The sequence below is a fragment of the Dysidea avara genome, chromosome 2 (assembly GCF_963678975.1).
Source record: "Dysidea avara chromosome 2, odDysAvar1.4, whole genome shotgun sequence".
In the NCBI taxonomy this organism is placed as follows: Eukaryota; Metazoa; Porifera; class Demospongiae; order Dictyoceratida; family Dysideidae; genus Dysidea; species Dysidea avara.
Genome location: NC_089273.1, coordinates 25,888,323 through 25,902,424, shown reverse-complemented (window position 1 = coordinate 25,902,424; position 14,102 = coordinate 25,888,323).

Here is a 14,102-nt window from a genome sequence, read left to right as displayed (position 1 = left end):
GTAATATAATAAATCTGTCTCTAGCAAATTATTACCCATATTGACATAGCACAAGCAGAACTGACATAGCACAAGCAGAACTAGGTGGGATAGAGCCTGTACCCTCTACATTTAGAAATCGAGATACTCTAATAGAACAGTCATTTACTCTAATAAAACAGTCAAGAGTACCATAATTATAAAACACTGTTTATCATTTTGAACAACTAAAAACCTGTTCTAAATTGAGTTAATGACTCTATCCACACCCTAGTGACTATTTTTAGAAATTCTCTGGAGATGCAGCTGCACACCAAATGCCAAGATTATCTATATCCTTAAAGTTTTTGTGATGCTTGTGCAGGGGACCTTATGCTAATTCAACTCAATTTCAGCCAAAATTAGCACCAAAATCATTCTCAAAAAGTCAATTTTTCAAAATTTCTTAATAGACTTTATAGTTACTAACAGTTCAGTAGCTTCTAGCATTGAATTTTCATTAGCATTTACAAATTTTTCAATCTCAGAGTGTTAATTTTTCAAAATTTTCTTATGGAGTGGCATAGGCCTTTACACTAATTCTGGTTTTTAACTCAGTATCTTCCAGTGTTTGAACTATCAGCAAATTTCAGTCAAAATTGTCACCAAATTCAACCTCAGAACATTAAATCTTCAAAATTTCCTAGGGGGGGGGGGGGGGGGGGGGGGCATGCCCCCAGACCCCCCTAGAAAGCTCATGCTTTGCATTTCACGCAAACACACTGTGGAGTGACTTCTACCTGTGTCCCCCCCTTAGCAAAATCCTGCATCCACCCCTGAGTCATAATAAATATTTTCAAAAAAAATTAACAAACAAGTACACAGAAAAATTTGGAATTTTCAACTAGAGTAGGACCATAGCACTTTGATAAAAAGTACTGAAACAAGCTGGAGTAGTGCACGATATTAAATCACAGTAAAACAATAAGAAGTGTTATATCCCTACTGTGCTCAAGATACGTACCATAATGGAAATACACAGTAGGGATATAACACTTCTTATTGTTTACTGTGATTTAATGTCATGGACTACTCCAACTTGTTTCAGTACTTTTTATCAATGTGCTATGGTCCTACTCTAGTTGAAAATTCCAAATTTTTCTGTGTACTTGTTAACATAGTCTATATAGTACCATTTATTTAGATACAGTGTAGCTCTATGTATATACAGTACACAATATGTGACCAAATTTAGGAAAATCACCCATATGGGCACATTTGACACCTAAAATATTAAAGATCAAATCACAAACTTTATAGTGCAAATCTACTTGTTGATGGTTTTAAGCCTTTCTCAATACCTTAAATTACTTGAAATATTTTCAAACTGTGCCCTGCTCCTATTAGCAACCCACTAAACATAAAAGTTCACCTTGTGCACCCATATGGGTGATATTCCAAAATTCAGTCACATTACCAGCTCAGTCTATGTCAAGTGCATACAACCTATACAAACTAAACATTTCCCTTACTGTGGGTGGCTATCCAATTTTAAATAATCCCACTTTAATAATGATTCTGATCTCTCTCCAGCAGTAATACAATTTAATTAATAAGTGGTTACAGTGATTCCCAAACCATTAATCATATAAGTTGGAAGAAATTAAAGATGACATAAAAATCTTTAGGGGCTTCTAAAGACATAAACAAGACCTACAAATGGTCTGATCTGTGGTGTTAACAACTGGTAATAACATTTTAGAAGGTATGTATATGACCGGATTTGGAAAAATCAGGCTTCCACACATATCCAGTTCGTCAATTTTATAACCGTATGTACCATGAAGCAACCTAACTTCAAATGCAAATTCCAGGGTACATATCGTATAAGCCCTGGTTGGCCATGGTACATTTAACATACTTGTAGAATTGAACTTTCCGTGATATCTTTAGGACTTGCCCGTTCATGTTAACAAACATAGTCACAACATTAGTTGCTGCTGTTCCATAGTCGAATTTCACAAGTTGGTCTATAAAATAAATTGAGTGGTTGGTCTCGTATTGATTTGGGTGATTAATCGTCCGCGAGCTCTTAGCCTGGAACATTTCAGTTGTATCACATGTCCTCATGATTTGCCTGATATGTACACCCATGCTCTCGGGCCTGACAACCCTCGAGCTTGGGTGTACATATCACTCAGGCTAATGATACAACTATTACTTGTAACTTAGTATGCTATTGATCCACCATTGAATAATGTAACAGGTCAAAATCTAGCATATTCCTACACTGAGTTATGATTCTTTAAAGTCACAAATCTGGATGTGTTTGGAAGCCTGGTTTGTCAAATCTGGTCACTTAGCTATATACTTGATAAAATTTTCACAAAAATTTGTGACCCGGTCTGCGAAAAGGGGTCTTATAGTCTTTCCAAATTGTCATGTTTGACTAATCATAACTCCTCATGTTTTCAACCTATCACCTTTATATTACACCAAGTCATATTGCTATGTTAGGGGTATAAGCAGACCAAATTTTCCACATTCACAAGTCAAGTTACAGGTTGCCAAGTACATGCAATTGAAAAGGCTATAAGTCCCCTTTTCGCAGACTGGGTCACAAATATTTTTACAAGTTCTTCCTGTGAACTTCACTAACAGTATGACAACAGATGTTGCATAAATTGTGTGTTCAAATGAGATCCAATGACAAGGCCTGCCAAGTGAGACAATTTTTTACTATAAATAACTTCTCAATACTTGCTGCACAGACTCATAAGCAATAGCTACTTATAGGGACAGAAAATTTGCTGCCAAAACTATAATAGCTGCAGTAGTGATATTGAAGACTGAAAAGCAATGAAGTGGATGATACAATTTACAATGGTGACAATGTCACTTACCTTAATCACTGCTAATGAACGGTGCCAAATTAAAGTATTGCTACTCAACTTGTAGCCCAGCTATGATATCCATCAATAACTGCTGTCATCTCACCAGCTTTCCTCTGAATGTGGCTCCATCCAATGTATACCAGATTAAAACCCAACTGCACTAGTGCTTGTGAAGATCCTTTTGCCACCGCACATGCCTACTGTGACATGGAAGCTGCTGATGGTGGATGGACTGTTGTACAGAGAAACAAGCCAGGAAGTGAAGTTAGCTTTGATAGGAAATGGGTTGACTATGAAGAAGGATTTGGAGACTTGCAAACAGAGTTCTGGTATGGTTTTACATTGCTTGACACAGAATGGCCAGCGGGACATGAGAGTTGATTACCAGACCTCAATGAACTCCTATTCTAACATTCATTATTCTCACTTCAGTGTAGGTAATGCTACAGAAGAATATCCACTGATGGTTACAGGATACACTGGAGAGGGTACTGACAAATTTGCTCCACAGAACAACATAAAATTATTTTACTACCAGAGATAACGACAATGATTTATGAAGTGCTGGGAATTGTGCTACCTATTATAGCACTGCATGGTGGTATGGTGTTAACTGTCCGTCAACCCACATCAACCTTAACAGACAAACTCCTTACCTGGGTAGTAATGTAGCATCTGTGGAAATGAAGATATAACCCAAGAACTGTGTCACACTATGAGTAGTATATCAATTGGATATGTATGTGGCTGTATGTATATATATAATGTCATTAAACACAGCAAGACTATCATTTTACATGCAGCTGTACAGTACTGTATGATGCACACACTTACACTCATAACTTATGAGTATAAAGTATATGAACACATTTCCATGTACTTTATACAAACTACAGTTATATTTGGTTAATTCACTGACTTTTCAGTGAACATCATCAGTTTACCATATGTGGTATTTTTCTGTTGTCATGGTGATAGCATTAACATTCTTTTTATATACACGCAAGCAACTTCTGAAACCTAATATTAGGCCTCAATAATTGAACAATCTTATAATTTAATTCATGCTTTTGCATACTGTACAAAATTCCTGTGTAAAATGTTCAATTATACTTTTAAAATTAAGGTATATGCTACTCAAAAAACTGTTGGTTTTATTGGAGTATATCAGTATTGTGAGACTGTCTTATTAGAGTAACTGATTACTTTATTAGGATACCATGCACAATTTACGTAAATTTACAGAGTGTTTAAAGAATAAATAATCAGCTGAAATGGTATAGCAATTCCCAAAGTCAATGCAGAGAGTCAATGCCAAAAGTTGAACTGTTGGCAATGCTTTAATTTCAGTAGTAATAGTACCTACTGTGTTATGTAATTTGCTTGAGTTTCTTCTTTGAGTACATTTAATTAAAAATCTTGAAATCATATATGCTGCGCTGAAATGTTTTGCTTCAAGTACTATATATAGCCCACTAAAAAGAATATGATATTATAGTTTGATAAGATCTAATGGTCAATTATTTATGGCGCTAGCATATAATAGAATGTAATATATTATCTCTCGAAACTACTATAAGCTGTGAACAACCAATTGCCTTAATTAATAACACATGAACAGCTGATAGCCTTACCACATTTACTGAACTACATGTACATATTAAAGTGTTACATAGCTGTGATATACTATAATTATTATGAAAGTGTGTTCATTGACAAGAGTCTCTATTAGCTAAATAAAACATGTGGCAGAGTATTATCACAGCAGACAAATTGTGCTCTAAAAATTAAACCAAACATTTCCTCATTTGTACACCAGAATTCCTTCTTAAGAGATGTCGCAGTAGGATAACAATCTATAGCTATCAGTACAAACATCATCAGATCTGCTATAATTATTTCCCACTATATAGCTAATCTTTGAAGAGAGATATTTCTTTATAGTCAAGAAATTGCAGATACAGATAAATCAGCACAACACACTTACATAGCTAACATTAGTTAGTATATACATATCACAAACATTTCACTTTGTGATATTCAGCAACTGTACATTAAGGCCTACCAAGATGGATAGCCATAGGTAATTAGTTATATCCTTCTGAGAGTGAGGTAGTTATAACCAGAAATTTTATATAGCTAGTGACTAGGCAACAAAAATGGCATAAACATGCTATGTATGCAGGGGCGGATTTAGGATTTCCCAAAGGGGATGCTATGCTACATAGCTGGACATCTATAGTGGGGGCTATTAAAATGTGGAAACTGGTTGAAACCACTAGTAGTGCAGTGTGAGTAACACACTCAGCATGAGGAGCATGCTTTATCTAGGGCATCCCTCACAGGAAAATTTAGCAAATTTAGCTTTCTGAGATCGAATTTGACAATAATATTCATTGAATAAACATTGTGAGCCATTTTAACTAAGTGAAATCATTATTTTCTATAACTAAAGGAAACAGCATAAATGCTGCAGTATATGGTTTGAGTTCAAAGGAGTTGGTGTTTGTTTAAAGAATTTTGATGATGGGTAGTTGACTGTTATATTAGAGTATTTCAATGTTTAGCAGCTATTAGCAATTTTCCCCTTTGATCCCCTCTTGTTGATTTCTAGAAGAGATTAGCTCTTCTTTTCTCACTCTTTCTATGTATATATTCATTGCTGGCCCCATATATGCTTTAGACGCAACTACATCTGTACTGTACATGTAGCTTCTACTACGTATCTTTTTGGCTATAGCACATTGTGGAGGGAAGTGCTTCAGCCCCCATGCACCCCCACAAATCTGTTCTTGACATACATAACAATTCCAGGGGGATTGATGTCCAGCTAATCAAATTTGGCCAAAAGCTGTAGACAAAAGATTGAACCTAGTTATATAGATCATCTTTAATTATTTGTCTTGTATCGATGTATTTTTTCCCCTCAGTTGTAAACAATGGCGGATCCAGGATGGGACATTTGGAGCAAATGCCCCCTCCCCCACCTTCATACAAGATCGAGATACTCTAATAGAGCAGTCGATTACTCTAATAAAGCAGTCACAATGTTCATGAGGCAGTGTAGCTTACCTATGAAGCTATAAATAGGATTTTATTTTACATAACAGACGTGATATATTTGGTAAAGGATAACTAGCTATTATTGTTGTGACCTTTTTTTTTTTCTGGTCTTCAAATGTTTTTCAGCAAGGTGCCCCCCCCCTCTTTCCAAACTCTGGGTCCGCCCCTGCATGAAATACTTAATGTTTACATTTATTCAAGTACACAGTTTATGTCTAGTTGTGGTCACAGTATGAGAAATATTTTATTGCCAGTCATGATCAGATATATGCAAATCATTGTCTGCAACACATGGGTACAAACTACATCCCTAAAAATTGTACTACCGTGCATATGATTTGTTGTAAAAATTTCAAGAAAAAGTACACAATTTATTACATGCCCAAAGGTATGACTATTTATGTACTCACATGCCCTGTTTCTCAGCCCAAATTAACTCCTACTTCTTTTGATATCTTCTATGTGCAGAGCATTAATTTTAGTATAATTTTGCATACCTGTGAGAAATGATGAATTGAAAATTTCTGATCATCTAAAGCTTTCTTTTGTCTCTGAATTACTTAACATGGTACGTATGTGCGTACATCAGTGTACTAATGCCTACCAGTTGGATATCACTTGTCTGTAGGTGACAAGGTTTAAAGTATTTTAAACTGTTGAATGGTTGACGTTCTGCAGTAGAACATTAAAAGCTACACAATTCAATGTATATTACAGCTGCATATATTAGAGGTTTAAAATTAATAGTGATTTCATTGATCAGTAACTATACCAACATCATAATAGTTACATTACAGTATGGAGCTATACACAAAAGAATTATACTTAACAATAGCTTACTGTATGTACTCAGACCATACTTGATTCAGATATATTATACAGTATAATATTATGTAGTCAGGGGTGGAGAACAGTACTCAAAAGTGAGGGGCAAGTCATGTGAGTGGCTCTAAGCTACGAAGTGTTTTAAACTAATTAACTGTACCTTAGTGTGTGAAGCACACCAGCAGGCAAAGCATGCTAATACTAGTGGGTCTGGGGTCATGTCCCACAGGAAACTTTTGAGATTTGAATACTTTGGGATTATATCTAAGAGTATTTTTAGTAATACATGTGCACTCTAATAGGATATTCCTATGATAATATTATTATAACAATGACTACCATTAAGATAACTTACTGTAGACACATACAGCTATAAATTGAGGCATTTCAGACACCTCTTGATTATGTATGGATTTAATGTGTTAATGGAGACAGGTTGAATCAATTGCATAGCAGAACCAAATCTTCTGAATGTTCTATTAAGTAGTTAGGTGACAGCGCTATTAGAGTATATCGATCTCGTGCACTCCCAGTACTGATTCATACAGTATTCCATTCTTGCATAACTGTTAGCACAAATTCTAGTAAATCAAGGCAACTATATACTGACTAAAACAGTTGCTTTATTTTAGCAACTGGGTATTGGAAAAATGAGGGGGCACTGCCCCCCCCCCCCCATTTCTCCACCCCTGTTAATGTAGTAACATTAATATACATAGCAGAAAATTTCATGAAAAGTTCCATATATGCATGCCACACCAATGAAGTACTTTACATGCTGGTTCAATCATTTTGTAAACCTATTAAATGATTTCTGATACAATACACCAAGATGAGATAGTACACAGTATCAAGAGTTCATAATACAAAATTTGGATACCTATGTTATGAACTCTTGACAGTATGAATAGTCACGAAACCCATGAAAACAGGTTGTTGAAATATCACAGTTCATAATAAGGAGGAATTCTGGTGAAAGGCAAGGATAATGAGATTGTTATGTCTATCATGGTCACACTTCACTGATCAACTGTAAACCGAGCACTTATAGATACCGTACAGCTATAAAACAGCTAAATAACAATAGCTTATAAAATGATAGCAAGAATTATTCATAACTGCATGCTGCAATCAAATCATCTTTTCTACTCAACAAGCAATCAACATACTAACTATGTAGCCATGCATGTAATTTGTATCAATAATAACTTGAAATTGACTGTTGCATGTACTGGATAGAACTATTTTCAGTGTAAATACAGAGAAAACATTCAAGGAATATCAAACGATTGCAATTGGTATCATATTTCAGGAAAGAGGAATTCTCATGAAAATTTAGGACAACTGACATAAAGTGAATATATGTGACCGGGCCTGCGAAAACAGGGCATGTGGGCACAAACTACACCCCATCACTCTACTGGTCATATCTCAGTATTGAAACAGAATATTTGCATTCTGTAACTTGCATCATAAAGCCAATTAAATGCGTACTAAGTGCTGAAAATTGCATTGCCATAGCACAATAGTACAAAAAGTTATAAGTGATTAAAGTTTGAAAAAGTAGGCAAAAATCATGTGCCCACATGCCCTATTTTCGCAGGCCCAGTCACATATTTACAATTCACTGAACTGGAAAAATGAGCTGAAATCCATAACTATATACATGCACACTCTATTAATCTCAAAACAGAAATTTCCTTATGTGTGCTAGGGTTTAGATACAGCGATGCCTCTATGATCTGACACATACTGGGACAAGAAAATTGTGTCAAATTAGTGCTAATGTTAGATTATTGAGGTAGTAGTATTGGTGCAGCAAATCTTATAGAGGTAATCTGGATTATTACAGAGGTGTCAGATTAGAGATGTTTCACAGTTATATGAGCTAACAGCATAAAGTGGTAGCCATAGACGTGTTGTTATAAACTGCACTTTGTGAAGCTCCAAGGTATTAAAAACCATACCACATTTATAGCTAATGTAACAATGTTAGACTGCCTGACTGCCATGAATGCGAGTGACCTACCTAACCAACAACTACACCTAAATGATAAGGTCTTGCTGTTTCATTATTTTTCTGGCCATCAAGATTATCTACAACTTCCTTTCATCACCTGACTACAAGGCATGTGTACACATCAACATGCACACACCAGTTGGTTACTATAGCTTGTATTTTAAATTTTCTCTGAAATATATTATATAGTCAATCGTTGACCTTAACGTTTTACAATAATTTTGCATGCATGAATGCTCTCTTTAAGCCTAACAATCCCTCTGAAATTTTTCCTTCTATATAAAAGAAAGTTATAGCCATATTTCATCATGTTTAAGAACAACTATTGTTGCATCAGTACTTAAAATTATTACTTATTATTTTCTTGAAGGATATGGTCATGGTCATCTTCTGTGAAGAAATATTTTGCTTAGTTTTAACCAGATGGTGTTTTAAAACTCAGTTTATATGGCTCTGGAACTGAAATTTATTGGACATGAATGCATATGGAACATCACTAACACATGCAGATTAACAGTATTAAGTGGTGAACTATATAATTATTAATAGCAATGAACAGAACATGGTATGAAAACAAACTAAAAATATTGTAGGTCACGTCTAGTTGAATACAGAGAAAATGTGGGAGGGTGGACAACTTGTGAGGTAATGTGCATGCAGCGGTACACTATACACAGTTGAACTTCCATAGACACTAAGTTACTGTACGTATAATACAGTTCTCACAACTTAAGAGAGAGCATAGAACATTACTGGCTAAACTCCTATTCTGTTAACATCATGTAGACCAAAATTATTAATGGTTTCTTTAATCATTAAGTCATTAATACATATCACATTGATATAGCTACAGGAACACACAAAGAATCAAAAGCTTATATGACTTTTGTACTGTATTTAATATAATTTGATTCACCTAGCTATAGGCATGCGAACTGTAAAAAATGGCATAGCTAACAGGTCATACATGAAAAGAAATATCTATTTTTTGATGTGTCACAAGACTCACAATGATGAAATGTTTTTACATGTATAAGAATGTAAGCATGCACTTTAATCCTTTTAGCATACTTATTACGTACACAAAGTATGGGTATACTCAAAGGTTAACAATCCTATACACTATAGCAGCACATATCAAGACACACGGTAGTGTGTCGTGCGGCCCAAGAAGCCGGCGCGCCACACCGTGAGTATATTGACAGGAAGAACGAAAACGTCATTTTCACACCTTTGTATCTCGGTGATCACTTATCTGATTGGAACCAAATTTGCTACACAATTGCCCGCCAGCCAAGGGAGTCTACATTCCAAATTTGAAGGAAATCGCTCCAGCCATTTCCGAGATACGAGCTGCCAAAGTTTCGTGTTTTTTTCTTCGTTTTTTTTTTTTTCTTCTTCTTCTTCGTCTTTTCGCACACTTGCAAAAATTGCTATAACAAGCAAACGCGTACTCCGATCGCCTTGAAATTTGACACACAGAAAGGGAGTCCAAAGGCGAATCCTAGCATCAAATTTGGTACAAATCCGATGAATGGTTCAGGATTTATGACCGATTATTCGCGTAAAACAAGATCGATTTGTTGTCACGCCTACAGGGTAAACCGCTTCATGGAATGAGTTGAAAATTGCTATGTAGATGGAGTAACCATCGTAGGAGTGCCTTTTGGTGGTATGAAAGGAATCGAGATAAAGACCACGGAGATATGACACAAAACCCAACCTGTGTCACAATTACGCGATCGATTTTTATGAATAAAAAAGTATTAGTTTTCACGCCTACTAGGCAAACCGCTTAGAGCAATGAGCTGAAAATCGGTGTATAGCTGGAATAATCTTCATAGAAAGTCCTTGCAGTAGTACAGAAGAATCGGATTACAAACCACTGAGTTTTGATTCGAAAGCCAACTCCGTGTAGCAAATGCGAGATCGAGATACTCTAATAGAACAGTCACCCTAATAGAGCATTCGGCTAATTTATTTACTCCAATATAGAATTTTATTACATCACAAGGTATTCTGTAGGGGGTTCAGCTGCAAACAGTTAATCTTATAGACAGTTCAGCAAGAAGACAGTCACCATGTAGAGAGTTAAGCAAATATATCACTATAGAGATTCAGAACATTACAAGTCACACTGAAGAAAGTTCAGCTATAAACAAGTCATGCACTGTGTAGAGAATTCAGCTACAATTAAGTCACTCTCTAGAGAATTCAGTTACACAGAATTCAGCTACACACAAGTCACTGTAGAGAGGGTTCAGCTACAAACAAATTACCCTTTAGAGTGATCAGCTACAAACAAAACACTTTGCAGGGTGTTCAACTGCAACAAATCAACCTTTAGAGCGATCAGCAATGAACAAATCAACACAAATCTACCTGTAAAGATATCAGCTAGAAACAAATCACCCTGAAGAGAGTTCAGCTACAAAAAATCACCCTGTAGAGACATCAGCTATAAACTAGACACAATGTAAGGAGTTCAGCTACAAGCAATCACCCTGTAGAGAGTTCAGCTAAAACAAATCAACCTGCAGAGAGATCAGCTACAAACAAATCACCTTATAGAGAGTTCAGCTACAAACAGATTACCTGTAGAGAGATCGGCTACAAACAAATCAACCTGCAGAGAGATCAGCTACACACAAATCAACTTGTAGAGAGATCAGCTACAAACAAATCACTGTGTAGAGAGATCAGCTAGAAACTACACACAATGTAAGGAGTTCAGCTACAAACAAATCACCCTGTAGAGAGATCAACTACAAACTAGACACAATGTAAGGAGTTCAGCTACAAGCAAATTACCCTGTAGAGAGTTCATCTACAAACAAATCAACCTGTAGAGCAATCAGCTAGAAACAAATCACCCTGAAGAGAGGTCAGCTACAAAAAAATCACCCTGTAGAGAGATCAGCTAGAAACAAATCACCCTGAAGAGAGGTCAGCTACAAAAAAATCACCCTGTAGAGAGATCAGCTACAAACAAATTGCCCTGTAGAGAGATCGGCTACAAACAAATCAACCTGTAGAGAGATCAGCTACAAACAAATTGCCTTGTAGAGAGATCTGCTACAAACAAATCAACCTGCAGAGAGATCAGCTACACACAAATCAACTTGTAGAGAGTTCAGCTACAAACAAATTACCCTGTAGAGAGATCGGCTACAAACAAATCACCCTGTAGAGAGATCAGCTAGAAACTACACACAATGTAAGGAGTTCAGCTACAAACAAATCACCCTGTAGAGAGATCAGCTACAAACTAGACACAAAGTAAGGAGTTCAGCTACAAGCAAGTTACCCTGTAGAGAGTTCATCTACAAGCAAATCAACCTGCAGAGCAATCAGCTAGAAACAAATCACCCTGAAGAGAGGTCAGCTACAAAAAAAATCACCCTGTAGAGAGATCAACTAGAAACAAATCACCCTGAAGAGAGGTCAGCTACAAACAAAACACTTTGCAGAGAATTCAGCTACAAACAAATCAGCTTGTAGAGAGATCAGTTACACACAAATCAACCTGTAGAGAGATAAGCTAGAAACAAATCACCCTGTAGAGAGTTCAGCTACAAACAAATCACCCTGTAGAGAGTTCAGCTACAAGCAAAACAACCTGTAGAGAGTTCAGCAACACCATGTAGAGAGTTCAGCTGCAAACAAATCACCTTATAGAGAGTTCAGCTACAAACAAATCACTCTGTAGAGAGATCAGCTAGAAACTGGACACAATGTAAGGAGCTCAGCTACAAGCAAATCACCCTTTAGTGAGTTCAGCTACAAACAAATCAACCTGCAGTGAGATCACCTACAAAAAAGCACCTTGTACAGACTTCAGCTACAAACAAATTACCCTGTAGAGAGATCGGCTACAAACAAATCAACCAGTAGAAAGATCAGCTACACACAAATCAACTTGTAGAGAGATTAGCTACAAACAAATCACCCTGTAGAGAGATCAGCTAGAAACTAGACACAATGTAAGGAGTTCAGCTACAAGTAAATCACCCTGTAGAGAGTTCAGCTAAAACAAATCGACCTGCAGAGAGATCAGCTACAAATAAATCACTTTATAGACAGTCAGCTACAAACAAATTACCTTGTAGAGACATCGGCTGCAAATTAATCAACCTGCAGAGAGATCAGCTACACACAAATCAACTTGTAGAGAGATCAGCTACAAACAAATCACCCTGTAGAGAGAACAGCTAGAAACTAGATACAATGCAAGGAGTTCAGCTACAAGCAAAATCACCCTTTAGTGAGTTCAGCTACAAACAAATCAACCTGCAGTGAGATCACCCACAAAAACGCACTTGTACAGAGTTCAGTTACAAACAAATCACCCTGTAGAGAGATCAGGTAGAAGAATTCACCTTGTAGAGAGTTCAGCAACAAAGAAACCACCATGTAGAGAGTTCAGCTACAAACAAATCACCCAGTAGAAAGATCAGCTAGAAGAAGTTACCTTGTAGAGAGTTCAGTTACAAAGAAACCATCATATACAGAGTTCAGCTACAAAGAAATTACCCCGTAGAGAGTTCAGCTAGAAGAAGTCACCTTGTAAAGAGTTTAGCTACAAAGAAACCATCATGTACAGAGTTCAGCTACAAAGAAACCACCTGTACAGAATTCAACTACAAACAAATCACCCTGTATAGAGATCAGCTAGAAGAAGTTACCTTGTAGATAGTTCAGCTACAACAATTCACCCAGTAGAAAGATCAGCTAGAAGAAGTCACCTTGTAGAGTGTTCAGTTACAAAGAAACCGTCATGTAGAGAGTTCAGCTGCAAACAAATCACTCTGTAGAGAGTTCAGCTACAAAGAAACCGCCATGTAGAGAGTTCAGCCTCATACAAACCACCTTGTAGAGAATTCAACTACAACAAATCACCCTGTAGAGAAGAAGTTACCTTGTAGAGAGTTCAGCTACAAAGAAACCACCATGTAGAGAGTTTAGCTGCAAACAAATCACCTGTAGAGAGTACAGCTAGAAACAAATCACCCCGTAGAGAGATCAGCTGGACGAAGTCACCTTGTAGAGAGTTCAGCTACAAAGAAACCATCATGTAGAGAGTTCAGCTGCAAACAAATCACCCTGCAGAGAGTTCAGCTACAAAAAAATCACCCTGTAGAGAGTTCAGCTAGACGAAGTCACCTTATAGAGAGTTCAGCTACAAAGAAACCATCATGTAGAGAGTTTGGCTACAAAGACACCACCATGTAGAGAGTTTAGCTGCAAACAAATCACCTGTAGAGAGTTCAGCTAGAAACAAAATACCCTGTAGAGAGACTAGCTAGAAGAGGTTACCTTGTAGAGAGTTCAGCTACAAACAA